Source organism: Xenopus tropicalis, chromosome 7 (genome assembly GCF_000004195.4).
Source record: "Xenopus tropicalis strain Nigerian chromosome 7, UCB_Xtro_10.0, whole genome shotgun sequence".
NCBI lineage: Eukaryota > Metazoa > Chordata > Amphibia > Anura > Pipidae > Xenopus > Xenopus tropicalis.
This window is the reverse complement of record NC_030683.2, coordinates 98,844,651-98,858,912: the sequence shown is the minus strand read 5'-3', so window position 1 is coordinate 98,858,912 and position 14,262 is coordinate 98,844,651. Positions and strand designations below refer to the sequence as shown.

Genomic DNA, 14,262 nt, shown 5'->3' with positions numbered 1-14,262 from the left:
TGGAAGTTTTATTTAAGCATTAAACACATATCTCCTTACTCACACAGCCATGATAGCTCATGGAAACCTACACACATAAGGAAGATGTCTTTGCCAAAGCCAGTAGTATGATACTTCCATTTCTAAAGATTCTATATTTCCAATGCAATATTTATTGACTACGAATGTGAAATACAAGATGCCACAGGAAGCCTTACGTGTTTCGTACCAAAAGGGGTACTTAATCATAGGCTAAATCACATACAGAAACAACACATTATTTAAAGCAAAATCGGACAATCACATAGAAAATTGGTGGCCCAATCACAGTATACATGTATACTATGGCATCTTGTGTATGGATAAACAAACTTAACATGTTTTTACTTTAAATAAAATAAAGACAAAAAGGAACACCAAGAGCCCCAATAGTGTAATATGTTTTTACAAGGAGTAATGGTAGAGTAAACAAATTAATATTCACAAGCCAGGGTTACCATTAGGCAACCACTGTATAGGCAGGTGGGGAGATTATCCTGACCCCACTTAGGAATAAGAAGTCGCTCTCTGTTGAAGAAAGAAAAATGGGGATGACACCCCTCCCCTCGGGGTGGACTCGGTATAATGATAAGACAAAACAGAGGCGCCAAAAGGATAAAATTAGCTAAAAACACTTAAAAACCCAATGGGTAATTCAGAGGAGGTAGTAATGAACTTACCTCCTCCAGGCAGATACCAACAAAAGTGGTAATTTTCAATAATAGTTTATTCACAACAATATTGCAACGTGTTTCGCAGGCTTTTCCTGCTTCATCAGGCAATGTAGAATAGGAGCAAAAAAAACAACTAAAAAAACAGAGACAGGCAAATTATTGTAAAACAATGTTGTATACAGCTATTCGAATTATGGGAAAATGAAGATACTGATGCGAGTGATGTATGGAGGAGTGCAGATATACGGTGAATAATAGCAGTTGGGAGGGGAAAAAGAAAAAAGAAAGTAGGGAAGGGAAAGGGACAGAACGGGAATGAGGGGAGCCCTTGGACCAAGTATATGGGAGGGAAGGTGAAAACAACATGGAGAAGCAAGTGCTGATAGACATGGGGGATGGGCTGTTGGTATATATTAATCTAAATGGGAAACAAAGTATCTGGGTAGGAGACATAAAAAATTAAACTATATAGGAGACATAAAAATAGTAACATAATAAAGAACGTGAACTAAGGTATATTAAAAGCAAGGGGATGTAGCACAGATAACTAAAACAACAAAACAAGAAATCAATAAAATTAAGATACTCTATCTTAATTTTATTGAAATTTAATTCTACGTTACTTCTCCTAGATACCCCTGAATGCTCAGCTAGGTCAGTTGGGTTAGATTTGAGGTGAATGCTTATTTAATGTTCTAATATGAATCTACTTCCAATTTGGAATTTGGCAGTAGAACTGCAATTTTTGATAAGGCATTAATATACTTTTGCCCATATAGATGGCTATTGTTCAGTGTCGGACTGGCCCACCAGGATACCAGGAAAACTCCCAATAGGGCCAGGCGTCAGTGGGCCCTCCTGCTCCTAAGCATTTGGCTTACTTCATGGTCATTTGCTATTTCTAAATGGGAACAAAGAGGAAAAATAGAGGGAAGGATAGATGCTAGCATGTAATTAAAAATAATAGGAGAATAAAGATGTTGGGAGAGGAAAGGAGGAAAAATATTTTGGTGGCCCATGGTCTAAGGTTTTCTGGTGGGCCCCTGGGGTTCCAGTCCGACACTGGTACTGTTAATATGGCGTCTGATTTACCAGTTTACAAAAACCAGACAGTTTTAAGCAGTCTACTACAAATTAGAAAATGAAGGCAAAAAACTAGGTTGCTAACGGCAACTGCACATGTACAATTTAGCACCTATGCTAATAAAGAATCCCTGTTGGTGGGTTTCCTTGTAAGCTGGGACTGTTGATTATCTATAAACTAAAGACTGCCAGTCTGTCGGTTTCTATATAGAGTGATTGAAGTGTCAGCATGGGCCATGTTCGTTAGTACCAAGGTCTTGGTCCATTACTCAAAGCAGCCTCTTGTTAGTATCTCCCCTGCTATGGAACCTGGGCTGCGCAATGATCACGCTATTATCCAGCCTATTGTTTCCAGGACCTCCTCCCTCCCTTTATTAGATGGGCTACATAAAGGCAATTACTAGCCAGCAAGTGGGCTGGCCTGCTGTCCTGCGCTAAATTCCTGTTGATTTCGGTGCCAGGCTTTGTCCCTACCTTCTCCCGTTGGCTGGGGGCTTGTGCCCTGCTGTCAGTGCCGCGCATGCGCCTTGCACACTCGCTGTACAAAAGGCGAGAGCTCCAGCCCCGCTGATGGAATAGACAAGTGAGGAGCGGGAGTCATGGAGAGAGAGCGCTCATTGTTCAGCCCGGGCTGCTGGGGGGCCGCTCTTCCAGGGCAGCTGGGCTTCACTAGGGGCCACGTTTAACCTGATGAACTATGGTTACTTTCGGGGGCTCATGGTCACCCCGCGGAGAGGGATCGCCTGGAAGACAAAGTCGGGCTTTTCGTTTGGAAAGAGACGAAATCATGATATTGGCTGAGGGTCCCAGCTGGGCTTTTTGGGGTGCAGTTATTCTGGTCCGTTCGTTTCCTGCCCGGGGGATCTGGGCGCCTCTATTTTAGGACGAGATCTGATGAGATAAGGGGAGGAATTCCCCATCGCACCCAGCAGGTAAATGCATCGCTGCGTTTGCGCTCAACTTACACAACATGGGCACAACTGGGCACCCGTAACAGATCATCCTAGTAGCCCGGGTAATGCCCAAAGTACCAGGCAACCTTGCTTTATTCCAACCATATAATGCCAGCAGAACCCTTGCTTAATTCAAACAGAAAGAGGCACAATAATCTTGCTTTATTATAACAACCACAAGGCTGGCACATTACTCCCAATTTAGTCAAACAAAAAGTGGCAAAGTATTTGTTCCTTATAACAAAGAAAATGAGACTTCAGGCTGGTAATGACTTAATGTTATATAACAAAAGATAGATGCCAGACTGGCACCCTAACATTGCTTCATTTTGCAGAGGTCAGGCTGGCACGTTACCTCTGGTTTATTAAAACAGGAAGGGGCCATGTAGATTTATACTGTCTGCAAAAGGCCAGCCTGGCACAGTACCCCCAGTCAGAATGGAAAACTTGTGCTTTATACCGGGCATACACAGTATTTCTGCTTTATTCTGTCAGAAAGTGGCCAGACGGGCAAGGCTAACACATGACCCCCAGCCAGATGGCCAGAGTACTCCTGCACTATACTGAGAGAGATCAGTTAGAATTAACCACGTTGCAACTCAGATTTGTGTGCCAGGAATAAGCCAGGCTGCCAGGGTACAATGGATACAAGCCAGTGTTGCACCGTAAGGGTCCTACTTGTGCATTTCTAGATTAAATGAAGCATTTTCTAGATCTTGAAACCTGTAATGGGTTATGTAATGGGGAGGCGGGAGGCAGTGTATTGTTGGCTGTGTCACTGAGGTACAACACATTGTCACAGAGAGAGATTCAGGGGGTGGCCAGTGACCGTCAGTGTAAAAGTAGGCCAGTGCTGTTTGCTTACACTTTGTTTGTGATGCTTCAGTGCACACGTGTCACCATGTTGGTGGGACATTGACCGTCCGTACCCATCGCTCCTGTGGATCTGGCTCTGCTGGCGGCACACACAACGCCTTGCTTGCTGATGGAATATAGGGAACCTTAATGTGTGGCCAGATGGGCACAGCAGGCAGTCACTGTGCAATGCTTTAGACTTGTTTAATATCAAGCACGTTATAAGTACAGTTTGCTTCACTCAGTGGGTCACAGCAAAGAGAACCTTAGTATTGCTCACTGTGCATAAGGGACCTATTGCTGTTACACTGCTTTTGCTTAATTAAACCTGTAAACCTAAATTAATTTAGAATAGGAATAAGAATAAGTGGTGGAAGGGGAATAAAGCTTAGTGCTAATGTACTGCTAGTAAATGCATATTAAAGGGGTTGAAGGGTTTCTTTAAAACAATTCAGGGTCACAGTAATGTTTAATTTGCTCTTATAAGATGATCAGGCCTCCCCATCAGCAGGGACGCTAATAAAAATGAAGAGCTTCAGGGATTCCAATCACTGCTGCCCTGTTTATTGCATTTCTCATTAAAGCTCTCTTCACGCTATGGTATATAAATGAGCATGCTGTAACATTAATTGACAGAGCCTGGAATGCATGCTGGTTTCTAGTGTGCTGGGGGCACTTTCCCATTGCCCTCCATGCGGTGTTGCTAGGAGACTGTCATCCTTTATGGGGAGGCTCATAGAAAACTGCTATTACTGGTGCTTACAGTGTTAGCAGACTTGCCCTTTAAATTCAGGAGTCCTGCTAAAATGTACATGGCAGTCATAGGCTGAAATACATGCAGCCCTGCAGTATGGATTTTTCTTAGAAGCAGCCCTTTATAAGGGGAATACTTCCTATTTCTAAGTATAGTTAATAGCTGTTATATTTTGCATTATTTTTAATTTTTTAGTGTTTAGTTGAATAGATCCACATAAGGTTAATTTTTCCTGTATATTTTATCGATTTTCCATATGTGGGAGCTACCATACTGCTCCTCATTAGAGCAGGCAGGTGAATCTTATCCATACACTGCAGTGAAACAGTGGCCTCTAGTGGAGAGACATGCATGACAAGCGTTAGAGTTGTTGCATAAAGCAATCTGCACCTTTAAGATGTTGTTAGTATAATAATATAAATGTAATAGATTGCAAACTGCACTGGGCCAGAGACTGATGTGGATGATGTATAATCTCCATAAATGCTGCAGTATATACTGGTGCAATATGTATAAAGAATAATAATTGTATAATGTTTTGCCAAAGGAATACTATTACCAGTTTATGATTTATTAAAAGTGTATAGTAAACACCCATGTTCAGGATATTTATTGAAATGTGCCCTGAGTCTTGCACCTTGGGGGTTTCTCCTTAAAATGCAATTTAAAATGTAGCCTTTTTTTTACTAAACAGACCCTTTCTTCCCACTCCCAGCCAGTCACATATTTACTAAAGCAGCCAATTATTCCAGGGTTCTGGCAGCACCTTGTGGTGCTTTGTGCCCCTCATACTGCACTGCCCTGTGTCACTGAGCATAAGGTATAAATTAATTGTGCTAATTATGGACTGATTGCCAATGTACCTATGTATTAGCAAATTCATTATCAATTCTTTTCATTTTACTGTAATTATCAGATAACTCACTAATAATGAAAGTGAATGTATCATGTCTCTCCCAGTCACCACCACTTATGGACAGTGATCTTGTACAAACTGGCGTCACTACTCACTCAACAGATAATTTTGTGGCAGCATTTCATATAACACCGGGTGGAGATAGAATTTGTCATCACTTGTGTCTTGAGTTGGCGATAATGTTTGCACTCTTAGTAAAAGTTGCAAAACCGATTACATAGAGCTCTAACGCTTATATCTTCCCGCAATCACAGCTATCTGCGGGCCAGTCCAATGCAACTAAATTAGAAAACATATTGTTTATATGAGGAAGGTCATATTAGTTCAATCAACATGATATCTGCCTAATGTGAACCTTTGTGCATTTTTATGCCTGAGAAGGGATGTGCCCCGAAACGCGTAGGTTTTCCTGCTTGTAATAGCCTTGTTGTGCCAGTAAATTGCTTATTCTAAGGCAGTGCTGTCCAACTGGAGGCCCACGGGCCGCATGCGGCCCTCAATCCCCCTCTGTGTGGCCCCCCACCTGTCTGGCTGTTTTGATGGCTTAATTTTGTGTAAGCTTTAAATGGTATCAGTACTGAGATTAACTGGCCCCCTGCATGGTTCTCACCACAGATTCAGGCTGTAATCCCTCTGTATTGTTTAAAAATGTAATCCCCTGTGTTGTTCACACCTTTTAATCTCTGTATTGTTCACCCCCTGCAGAGTTCACACCTCAGGCTCAGGCTATAATCACCGACATTGTTCACCTTTTCACAGCTCAGACATTGTATGTACTGCCTGGCCTATACTGACTGTGTATAGGCAGCATAGGGCAGGCAGAGTATGGCACACACAGGCAGTGTAGGGCAGGGTGGGTATGGCACCCACAGGCAGCATAGGACAGGCAGAGTGCTGCCTGTGTGTGCCATACTCTGCCTACCCTATGCTGCCTGTGGAAGGTGAACCTGGCAGGGGTTTGATCTGGGAGTTTGTTAGCAGTTGGAAATAGCCATTAAATGGTCCCTAAGGTGTGTAGTTATATGCTGGGGGTTGCTGTGCTATCCACAGGGGAGGAGGAGGCATATGGATTTAAGGGTGTGTCTTAATATGACATAATATAATTCTTTAACATATAAATGATGGTTGATATCCCTGCAGCGAACTTTGTGATAAAATGGGTGTGGTTTGAAGTGGGTGAGTGGGCAAACTGGCTTCCATTAGCGGCCCTCCACCATGTATGTAAAATAAATTCCGGCCCTCAGCACCCCAGAAGTTGGACAGCACTGTTCTAAGGTATAGGTGGGGTGCCGATCTCTCCTTATATACTGAGCACCAGGCATAATTAATTTGAAAGAATAGGGCGTGCTGGTGAGTCTTGAATATGCTTTGTATGTACTGCCATAACCCTGCACAGTGCATGTTTCATACTATGTGCATAATGTAAGGTTGAAAGAGTGATAGAAAATTTGCATGCTGTATGGATAATTAGTAATCCTTAAAATCACATGACTTTTGGTTAGGTGAACATGGAAGTAAAACAAAGTACTCTCTTCTTTTTAACCCTTCCAGAGCCTAGTTTGCACATGCAAATTAGGATTTGGTTTGGTATTTAGACAAATCTTTCATGAAGGATTCAGGGTTTAGCCGAACCCAAAAATAATGGATTTGGTGCATCCCTAGTTGAAATACATAAGGCACCATGATTTATAACTATTATAAATAGTAAGTCAATAAACATGGATTAAAGAATTCGGTGCCAGGCTGTTTGATTAAGGGGAGCTCAAAGCACACACCCACCCTCTATTCACACCCCCTCGCTCGTCACCTAACCCAACATTGGACTGCGATGGCAGGGCCCCGAGAGAAGACCAAGTGGGCCCAGGATGGCATCATGCGCAGGACTGGGGTGGGGGATAAATTTGAGGCAGTGGGGTGGCAGGTGTGGTTGGAGGGCTTGCATCAGGGCAGGAGAGGTCCATGATGGGGATAAGGGGGTTCCACCGCAGCTTGGGTGGTGGGGCTCTGAAAAGGCGGCACTCGGTGGACCCAGCACACCCCAGTCTGACACTGACCTAACCAACTGCAGTGTCCACTCCCTCCCCAGCCCTGCTTGGCAACTGGCAACATATCCTTCCCCCATTTGCTTACAGAAGGGCTAAAATATGGGCAGGCAGACAAAAGAGATATGTTCCTTGTGGCTCCTCACCATTGCGCTCTAGACTTGTGCTCCTTCTGCCCACCCCTAGCTCTGACCCTGAAAGAAAAAAAATAGCATCCAAGGGTCCTGCTTGCAAGAGCTTACAGGGGTTTCTTGATTGGCAGGAGTGGCTGAGGGTACAAGGGAAAGCTCTAAATTGTCTTGAAGGAATATACAGGAGAATATAGGATTTAGTATGCAAAATGCTTGGACCTGGGATTTTATGGATATGGAATCTTTCTGTAATTTGGATCAACATACTTTGCATCTGCTAAATTTAAGCCTTAAATTAACTCAGTAGGATTGTTTTGCCACTATTATGGATTCACACAGCATAGCTTGGATTACAAGGTACAAGGTACCTTGGAGTACCTTGGAGTACAAGGTATTACAGAGAAACTTTTGGACTTTTTGGATTGGGGATGGGGCGTAAGTGTGAAATTATGGCTGATTTTTCAAACCTCTGCATGGCTGCAGAGTAACAGTGCAGTCTGCAGCATGAATGAATTGATCTCCAGGCTGGATGCTGATTTCTTATGTGCTTGCTTTTAAATGAATTAAGGTGTGATCAACTGCCCTTCCTTTATTTTATAAGATTAGATTGCAAGCCTTAATGGTCAGCGCTCTCATTACCTACAGTCCTGCAGATGCCAGGCTTATACTAAGGCACCAGGATATAGGTTTGGAAAGAAATGCAGTACTTGCATGACAGAAAAGGAAATATAAATATGTTTAGTTTTGTTCCTGCAGTCTACACTTGCACAGTACAGCAGGATCATCTGCACATGGGTCAATAGCCAAGGGAAGGTGGCAGGGCAAGCTGTCCAGTGCCTAGGGTAGCATCCTACCATAATACAGCCCTGGGCTTATCTCATGGACACATCATAAGCACAACCATCACCTTCTGTACACCCAGCCACTAAATAACAGGGCAGGTCAGGGAAATATGTAAACAGCAGCAGCCAGGCCCGTTACTAGCAGCAGTTTTCTAAAAGTGCTTCTTGGGTCTTAATTATGGGTCCTGGGTCTTAATTATGTTCTGAATGTGATGTCAACAGATGCCAGCTGCTGCCATATGTGGGGAAGCAAACCTTTACATAGCTCCGTAGCATTACATAGGTTTCATTAGAACATACATGTTTGCGTTTTGTTGCACTAAACAGTGAAAAAGTCTGAAACAAAAAGTAAAGTCACATTCTACTCTCTATTCATACAAGCCAAATAAAAAGAAATCAGCAGTTCACTGAGAAGCCTTTGTATAATGAACTGCAACCTTATCTGAAAGCCTAAAGGGCTGCAGCTGAAAACATTAATGTTTAAAATAAAAATAAGAGAAAAAATACATTTTCAGTTTAAGTACTTTTTGCTTATGTTGAGCGCAGGTGTGTATTGCCCTTGCAAGAAATTGTTCTCCAATTTAATGAAGCTAAATCTGATATGCACGAATAATGCAACTCCACCTGATGCCTGCTAGGTCAGACTAAAGCAATGCAAACACAATTTGGATCATATCAATATCCTTATTCAACTCTATATTGGAGGGTAATACAATTACCTGAAATTAATTTCAGTGTACAAATGGTGATTTTACTCTGGAGGGATTCTTAGGTACAGGATTTCATGTGACTGGGCTATTATATGTAATGAGTCAATTAAATGCAGTCCTTCTTCCCTGGAATTTCTCATTTGTCTACCTTTGGTTTGTTTAGTCTTTGCATGGTGAATCAATATGGGCTGAAATGCAAGTGCTGTTTGTTTATTGATAAAGCACAGGGCTGAATACACATGGGTATCAGTACCTCTGCACTCAGCTGGTTTTGCTGGGACTCTTTGTATTAAATTTCCAATTAAAAAAACACAGAAGGGTCATTCATTACCCCAGAAGACTTTTGTCCATAGATAAAGGAGTGTTTCATAAACAAGAGAGAGTAGTCATTTAGCAAAGAATACCTGCCACCCAAACCCACCCAGTGTCGGGCTGGGGTGTCCGGGTCTGCCACCTCGGGGGCACACACTCTAGTTGCAAACTTTCGAACCCACAGACATGCCGTGTTACGCTTCGTCACACCACACGTGTCTTGTTTCTTTAATGTGTCACATTCTTGTTGTTGGCAGGGTTCAGGACCAGGTTAGCAGGGCCTGCAAGGGCCAGGGCCCACCGGGGTTTTTCCCAGTGTCCCACCAGCCCAGTCCAACACTATACCCACCTCATAACGGTATGTAGGTGCTGTCTACCATATTTATATACAGTTCTGTGTTTTTTACCCATACCTACAGCAGTTACTTGCACACGTGCATCTAATACATTTGAATCTATGTGCAAGTCTGGTTGAGTGTGTGCATCGCTCAGGGATTTACATGGAGAGACGGCATCCAATGGGATAGGATAGGATAGGCCATACAGGAAAAAAAAATTCTGCTTGTAGAAAAAATGGAAATATTGGTGTTAGGGAGGAAAACAATTTGCCCAAGTCACATTCATTATATAAGGTATACATTGGTTATGTGATATAAAGCTAGCAGGTATGACGGAAGCCTTACAAGCAATGGCACAAATGCTTTGGGTGCTGACCATGAGCAGGGAAGTCATTTCTGGGGCAAGTTATGGGCATGCAAATTCGCTTCTGAAATGCACAACCCTGTCTCTTTTTCAACGCAAATATTCTTGCTCTTCTACCATGAACTGAGACACATTTCTCATTCTAAATCAGTGACAGAATGAGGGCAGCCATGAGATGTGTGTCTGATGTATACAACAAATGGGATTATTCCCAGGAGCTGCATGAATGATAAAGTCACTAAAGTAAAAATCAAACTAAATGTATTAGTCTTGTATGACTCTAAAGAAGAACTTTCATTCTTTTTCTTATCATTTGATACCAATACATAGGGGTCATATACGACTGCAAGTGTAGTTGCGTTGCCACATATCTCCCCACAGTTAGTTGTGCATAAAACCCCATTCATTCAACAAACTTGCATCAAAATGCACTCTTTGCATTTCTGTATAGTTTTGCTCGGTGTGCTCAATCCTTTCCGAATTGAGAGCATTTACTCTTATGGATGCAGGGGAACCCTGGAGCTACTGCCACCTCTGGACTAGATGGTAGCTCCAGTGACCTGCCTTGGGGGCAGTTGCATGCAATGTATGACAGCGTGCAAGAGAAATTGCCCTGCATTTGTGTCAGGTGCAATGCCCTTGGCGTATGCAATGATGCTGGAAGACTCGCAAAAAATACAGTATTATGGGTAGAAAACATGGCAATAGTACTTAAAAATGCACTGGTCACTGCACTTGGGACATAAATGAGTACTATAGATTTTTTATAGGCAGAGTCCCTTTTTCCTGTTTACATTTTTAGTAAATGCTTAGTATAACCTTCAGCGTGACTAGTAGCATTAGTATTATTAGTATTTTGTAGTATTATTTATCATTCAGCTCTGCATTTTCAAGCAATAATTTTTGTCACCTGATAGCACTGCAGTGTGCCATCACCCTGGTAGGTGGTCCTGTTGGTTCGGACAATTGAATCCTTTAGTAGAGGTGTTAGGAAGCTGCTAACTTGTTACCCGCCCATTGTTCTGCTGATTGGCTGCTGGGGGAATGGAGGTGGGTGGTATCACTCCAACTTGTAGCTCAGCAGCAAAGTGTGACTGAAGTTTATCAAGTCACATGAAGTTGGGCACCTGGAAATGTAAGGAAATGGCTATCCCCATGTTAAATTTCAAAATTAAATATAAAACGGATTTCAGTGCAGAATTCTGCTGGAGCAGCACTGTTAACCATTCTTTTACCTATTCCTTTAAGTAGGGTGCTATAAGAGCGGCAGTATGTAACAGATAGTAACAGTTGCCTATTTTTAAGCCTGGTGTATAACAACATTGTATCAACAGACCATTACTAATGCCCTGTATGCAGTCTATTTTACATTTGGGTCTGCAGATTTTGCTATTTGAGCAACTCATGCATTCCTTTCTATGGGGAAAAATAAACACAATATAAACTCTACAGTGTATATATATATATACATATATATATTTCTTTATATTTTTTCCGTTCTCTATACATAAACTTTACTGTACAACAGCAATGCAAAAACATTTCAGGCCAGTGTAATTATACAATGCTGTGCTCAGATTTGTGACTTTTAGTATTTTTCGATTGGCCCTAACACACAGCAAGTGAAAAATGGGCCAAGTTGTGTATTTTATCATAGGTCGCATTGTGTAGACAGAGATATATGAATCCTTGTGTAAGTTAAAGCTCTCTATTAGGCTAATGTCCCTTTGGTGTATTTCTGTCAGGCAATTGTGTACTGGGAATGAATGGTCTCTGACTTCTGTTCCTGTACATTTATATAGATAAACAAAGGGGAACATGGCTGTTAATCTGAATAAATATCCAGCTTATGTCAGTACTGAGTTCTTTGAACAACTCATATGTCTTTCTATTGTTACATATACTGGGAAGCTGTCTAGGAGGAAGGAGTTAATTACAACCTCTCTGTGTATTATTTTGCAAATAGTCTAGGTCTGTTATGAAAAGGATAAAATAATTGCTACTACCTGTTTCCATGACAGTATCCAATTTGAGAGATTGTTCAGAATATGTTGTAATTATATTTGTTAAATAAAATCCAAGTCTGAATATGTAGGTTGGAGTGAAACAAATATTGTATGCAAAGTTGGGATATTATAGGGCCAATTTATTAGCATAGGTGCGAAATTACACACAAGCAAAGCTCTCATTGGTAGCTGTGGGCAAGTGCAATTAATTAGCCCCTATAAAAAGTGGTTTAGAGAAACCTAATCTGAAAAATGTTGCCATTGTAGGACACGCACCCAACCCATTTCTGCATGTGCCTAGGGTTCCAAGACAGGGAAACTGAGGGAATAGAGGAAGAGTTTACTTTGCCTGATTCGCACCCAACCAGAACCCACAATGCTCAAATTTCAAGCATCAACCGGCATGTTACTGATCAGCATACTTCTCAGGGATAGAACAGACTGCTATATGGTTATATAGAATAATATGGGTCTGTGTCTTGTCAAATTTACTTCATCACATTACAGATTTCTGGATTGAGTAAAATATTTACCTTCAACCAGGATAGGTGTCAGACTTACAGAGTACTTAGAACCAATGGCTAGTGAAAGACTGCTTTTACAGCTCCCAAAGCTTGTAGCCAGAACAGTAGCTGTTGAAGGAGAGGCATGAGAGCCAAGGTAGCACAAAAACAGGCTCATCACAATAGACACTAATCAATGTTTCAGACTGGCAAGAGGGCAAGGCATGCAGTAGGTAGTGTAATTGAAGAACAGGTAGAGTTAAAACAAGGAAAGCAGAAGAAATCAGAAAGTACAAATAGGAAGGTCCTAAAAGCAAGAAAAAAGTCCAAAGTGAGTATATAAATCAGTATATAAATCACCCAAAGAAGCTAGGACAATGTCTGAGCATCAAACAGTCCTCAATCCAGAAGGTTAACTAGGGCTCCTGTATCACAATGTATGCATGGCATCAAGACATACACGGTGCTGCAAACTTCCCATGCTCAAAACCCCTCTGTCTGGGTGTATACCAGCACCTAGACAGATGGTGCCCAGACAGTGACTAGCCTACCAGAGTACCAGGAGATCTTTCAGTGGCTTTCAGTGGGCCCCAGCCCTAGTGGGCCTTTTCTGCCAAGGTCAATTCCCATAAGACCTTTCATTTCCTCCATAAGTCTATATCATACCTATTACATTTGTTGCTGTAATTGTTGTACGAGTGGGCCCCTTTAGAGTCAGGGTTTTTGGTTAATCCTAGCCTTTGTTGCACATAGGCTATATTTTCGTTTTATTTCAGTCATTTTAATTGCATAAAAAGAGATGTAAAAATAAAGTATATATCAGTTTATGGTATAATACTATAAACATTCTTACATGTGCTCAAGTTGAAATGAATGAATGAATGAATGAATGAATGAATGATAAGTATCCTTGCTCCATTTTTGGGGCTTTTGGTGCCAAATTTGATGTGTTTGTATGTGTGTTAAACGGTTTCCAGATGCAGTTTATAAACATACTTCTTAAATGCATTTATAATTACATGCTTAAATGAAATAACCAAATACAGCTCAGCCTGGAAAATTAAAGAAATGCAAACCATTTAAAAACTTTGAGCCCAGGTGTAAAAAACGCTGGTCTTTCACAGAAGTGGTCCACTTAAATTCAACATACAGACAAGGAAACAACTCACCCACTCTTGTTGGTGGCCCTGGTGCATCGCCCTGAGCCCATAGCTTGGGGTGAGATAACCACTCAAAAATATAAAGAAGGGAGCACTCTCAGAAAAGCCACAGTTGGAGATAAAAACATAAAAAATATTATAAAATTGTATGAAATAAACTTTGTGCCAGGACAGACAGGGCAAAACCTGGGCCCCTGGTCAACATTTTATTTGTATGCCGTAAAATTTTGGAATAGTGGCCATGACTACATTAACAAATATCTACATTTTCTAGACTCTTGATATAAAGATTTCATTTGGTGTGTGTAATTATAAAAGCAGATCAATGCTTAGATCAATGGCACAGAGCCTGAGGTGGGACCCAAATATTGTCCTGTTTGCCGCTGTATTTAGAGAAACTATATTGTGCGTAAAATGTCTGTAAGTTGTCCCCACTAACTGCTACCTTTCTCACTACATCCCCCTAGCTTCCCAGATAAGCTCCTGTGAGTCTTTGTAAGTTGAAAATTGTTGTGATGTTCTGAAATATTTTACCATGTGACTTAATTGAAATAAATTATAATTATACATTAATTCACTGAAATAAAGGCTATGAATTAAT

At 41.4% G+C, this 14,262-nt stretch overlaps 1 protein-coding gene across 1 annotated transcript in view; it reads left to right on the top strand.

The window, feature by feature from the left end:
* Window positions 1-2,328: 2,328 nt before the first annotated feature.
* The window catches only part of gpr153 (G protein-coupled receptor 153), a 60,645-nt gene continuing 48,711 nt past the window's right edge, over window positions 2,329-14,262 (top strand). The window contains exon 1 of the mRNA NM_001128052.1: window positions 2,329-2,707. The gene's annotated coding sequence lies outside the window, so the exon portion shown is untranslated. The remainder of the gene's footprint in view (window positions 2,708-14,262) is intronic.